Raw genomic sequence first — 4509 nt, forward strand, 5'->3', positions numbered from 1 at the left:
GTTTGACTCTTCGACTGTTCAAACTTTTGACTCTTCCATTGTCCGACAACTTAACTTTATGACTGCAGACTCTTCCAATTGTGCAATTATTTAACTCTTTGACGGTTCAACTTTTTGACTATTTGACTGTTCAAACTTTTGAGTCTTTGACGGTGCAACATTTTGACAACTGCTCAATCATCCGACTGTTCTACAGTTCATGCATTTGACTGTTCAACTTATTGATTACTGTTCAACTGACTAGATGAGAATTTGACTCTTAGACTCTTTAAACAACTGTTCGACTATTTGACTGTTCAATATGTGACAGTTTGATTATTCGACTGTTTGATTCTTTGACTCTTCAACCTACTGAATTTTCAACTGTTTTAACTTTTGATTGTTCGACAGTGAAACTGTTTTACTGTTCAATAGTTCAATTATCCAATTCTTTGATGTTTTTTTAGACTATCTGACAGTTTCACTATTCGACTCTTTAGTTATTTGACTCTTTGAAAGTTAAACTTATTGACTATTCAACTGTGAACTGTTCTGTTATTTAAATGTTTGACTCTTCGACTGTTCAAACTTTTGAGTCTTTGACGGTGCAACATTTTGACAACTGTTCAATCTTTCGACTGTTCTACTGTTCATGCATCTGACTGGATTTACGAGTTTTTACCGAACAGAACTCGTAAATGGAGTGGTTGTCCGAGAGAAAGTTCGTATCGGGTAAAAAGTCGTGAATTGAGGTCAACTGTCCTTACTCGAACGAGTTAACCGTGGACGTAAATGGAGATTTTACAAATGAATATGCAGTCCTCGTCTCGAAGATGACTCATTCCCAACGATGGTTCACGCCCCTGTTCAGGTTTGGACTGGTTCTCCAGAAACAAAACTGCCATCCGTCTGTTCAAAGGACGAAGAGTGCACCCTTTTAGGTTTCATTTCCCCAGAAGGATCCTCCCACAGCCGGTCTCCAGTACATATAAAGTCCAAGTCCACCACGCAGGCTGGAAGAGAACCGGACTAAGGCTTCAAACATGGATTCCAGTGAGTGTCCGTCTTTTCTTCATCGTTTTTATGGTGGCCTTTTTTCCCCAATCATGTGCTTCCCTTCGTTCCAGAGAACTCCAAGAATACCAACCTGGGAAAAGCTGGCTTCACCCCAGCCGGGGTAGGAAAAGGATCCCTCGCCGCAGGCATGATGTCCTTAGAAGCCAAAACCAACAGCGGGGGGCCGACAGCGAAGGGCCCGGTGGCTCACCTTCAGTCTGCAGGTAAATAGTCATAGTCCGGGGTAGAAATACCCAGGGTTTTACAACATGTTCATTTTTTTACAGGCGCCACCGGTCATTGCAGAGACAAACAGACCAAGAAATGAGCGAAAGATAAAACCATGAAATAAAAATTGGTCTATGAAATTGGTGTGTTTTTTTTTTTGTGCCTTGGGGAGACTTGGGACCTTTGTGGGTATTGCCTTTTTGAAAATGACATTGTGCAACATTATGTCCATGGTTTCCTGCCTTTACCCATTCGACATATCTTTACCTGCACATTATCTACCCTCCCTGCATCCTGGGGTCAAACTAATGCCTCCTTCTTTCACCCAGTCAACATATCTTTACCTGCACTTTACCTACCTTCCCTGTATCCTGGAGTCAAACTGGTGCCTCCTTCTTTCACCCAGTCAACATATCTTTACCTGCACATTACCTACCTTCCCTGCATCCTGGAGTCAAACTAATGCCTTCATCTTTCACCCAGTCAACATGTCTTTACCTGCACATTACCTACCTTCCCTGCATCCTGGGGTCAAACTAATGCCTCCTTCTTTCACCCAGTCAACATATCTTTACCTGCACATTACCTACCTTCTCTGTATCCTGGAGTCAAACTGGTGCCTCCTTCTTTCACCCAGTCAACATATCTTTACCTGCACATTACCTACCTTCCCTGTATCCTGGAGTCAAACTAATGCCTCCTTCTTTCACCCAGTCAACATATCTTTACCTGCACATTACCTACCTTCTCTGTATCCTGGTGTCAAACTGGAGCCGCCTTCTTTCACCCAGACAGCATATCTTTACCTGCACATTACCTACCTTCTCTGCATCCTGGAGTCACACTGGTGCTTCTTTCTTTCACCCAGACAACATATCTTTACCTGCACATGACCTACCTTCTCTGTATCCTGGTGTCAAACTGGTGCCTCCTTCTTTCACCCAGTCAACATATCTTTACCCGCACATTACCTACCTTCTCTGTATCCTGGAGTCAAACTGGTGCCTCCTTCTTTCACCCAGACAACATATCTTTACCTGCACATTACCTACCTTCTCTGTATCCTGGAGTCAAACTGGTGCCTCCTTCTTTCACCCAGACAACATATCTTTACCTGCACATTACCTACCTTCCCTGTATCCTGGAGTCAAACTGGTGCCGCCTTCTTTCACCCAGACAACATATCTTTACCTGCACATTACCTACCTTCTCTGTATCCTGGAGTCAAACTGGTGCCTCCTTCTTTCACCCAGTCAACATATCTTTACCTGCACATTACCTACCTTCTCTGTATCCTGGTGTCAAACTGGAGCCGCCTTCTTTCACCCAGTCCACATATCTTTACCCGCACATTACTTACCTTCTCTGCATTGTGTGGTCACGCTGGTGCTTCCTGCTTTTAAGCGGCCATCTTGAGACGGCAGCATCAGCGTAGCAGTTCTTTGAAGGCTCCTAAAATCAAAACCGGAGCAGTTACAAAAACTCTTTGCACAACTTTTAATCAGAAGGGTTCAATCTCTCTCCTGTGCGAGTTTGAAGACGACACAACAAACGCGCTCAGAGGAGATAATGTTTGAAAAAAAGGTGACAGGTTTTTACTAAACTTTTGTTTTGAAGGGGTAATTGCCTACTTCCTGTTGATATTTGCTGAAGAATGTCAATGAATGAAATGTAGGTCTAAGTGAGACCTACATAGACGTTTTTGTTTCATGTCCCTACGACTTTCCTACCGGAAGTTACACATACCTTTGTCTTTGTTTTCTTTCCAAGAGCGGTTTTGTTTGTGTTTTATTCCTAGGGGGCGCTAGAGCGCAATTTAAATTTTTTTTTTTTTTATTAGATCGCAATTTTCACCAGTCCTGATGTGTGTGTCCAGTTTGGTGAGTTTTGAAGCATTTTAAGGGGGTCAAATTACAGCTCAAAGAGGCAAAAATTACGTTTTTTTTTAGGAAACTTTTGTTTTGAAGGGTTGTTTGCCAACTTCCTGTTGATTTTTGCTGAAGAATGTCATGTTATGAAATGTAGGTCTAAGTTAGACCTACATAGAGGTTTTTGTTTCATGTCTCTACGACATTCCTACCGGAAGTTACAAGCAGTTTTGTATGTGTTTTCTTCCTAGGGGGCGCTAGAGCGCAATTTTAATTTTTTTTATTTTTATTATTAGATGGCAATTTTCGCCAGTCTTGATGTGTGTGTCCAGTTAGGTGAGTTTTTCAGCATTTTAAGGGGGTCAAATTACAGCTCAAAGAGGCAAAAATGACATTTTTTAGGCAACTTTTGTTTTGAAGGGTTGTTTGCCAACTTCCTGTTGATTTTTGCTGAAGAATGTCATTGAATGAAATGTAAGTCTAAGTGAGACCTACATAGAGGTTTTTGTTTCATGTCTCTACGACATTCCTACCAGAAGTTAAAAGCAGTTTTGTCTGTGTTTTCTTCCCAAGAGCAGTTTTGTCTGTGTTTTATTCCTAGGGGGTGCTAGAGTTTTTTTTATTTTTTTTTTATTACATGGCAATTTTCACCAGTCCTGATGTGTGTGTCCAGTTTGGTGAGTTTTGAAGCATTTTAAGGGGGTCAAATTACAGCTCAAAGAGGCAAAAATGTCATTTTTTAGGAAACTTTTGTTTTAAGGGTTGTTTGCCAACTTCCTGTTGATTTTTGCTGAAGGATGTCATTTTATGAAATGTAGGTCTAAGTGAAACCTACATGGAAGTTTTTGTTTCATGTCTCTACGACATTCTTACCGGAAGTTAAAAGCAGTTTTGTCTGTGTTTTCTTCCCAAGAGCGGTTTTGTCTGTGTTTTATTCCTAGGGGGCGCTAGAGTGCAATTTTAATTTTAATTTTTATTTTTTTTATTGGATCGCAATTTTCACCAGTCCTGATGTGTGTGTCCAGTTTGGTGAGTTTTGCAGCATTTTAAGGCGGTCGAATAACAGCTCAAAGAGGCAAAAATTACATTTTTTTAGGAAACTTTTGTTTTGAAGGGGTTTTTGCCAACTTCCTGTTGATTTTTGCTGAAGGATGTCATTTTATGAAATGTAGGTCTAAGTCAGACCTACATAGAGGTTTTTGTTTCATGTCTCTACGACATTCCTACTGGAAGTCAAAGGCAGTTTTGTCTGTGTTTTCTTCCTAGGGGGCGCTAGAGCGCAATTTTAATTTTTTTAATTTTTTTTATTAGATGGCAATTTTCACCAGTCCTGATGTGTGTGTCCAGTTTGATGAGTTTTGTAGCATTTTAAGGGGGT

At 40.9% G+C, this 4509-nt stretch overlaps 1 long non-coding RNA gene across 1 annotated transcript; it reads left to right on the plus strand.

Annotated features, from left to right (window-relative positions):
- The first annotated feature begins 871 nt into the window (after positions 1 to 871).
- On the plus strand, positions 872 to 1403 carry LOC133541923 (uncharacterized). Its single transcript, XR_009804012.1, has 3 exons — positions 872 to 1032; positions 1107 to 1259; positions 1323 to 1403. It is a non-coding gene; the product is annotated as an uncharacterized LOC133541923 (long non-coding RNA).
- The last annotated feature ends 3106 nt before the right edge of the window (positions 1404 to 4509 follow it).

Source organism: Nerophis ophidion, linkage group LG24 (assembly GCF_033978795.1).
Source record: "Nerophis ophidion isolate RoL-2023_Sa linkage group LG24, RoL_Noph_v1.0, whole genome shotgun sequence".
NCBI classification, from domain to species: Eukaryota; Metazoa; Chordata; class Actinopteri; order Syngnathiformes; family Syngnathidae; genus Nerophis; species Nerophis ophidion.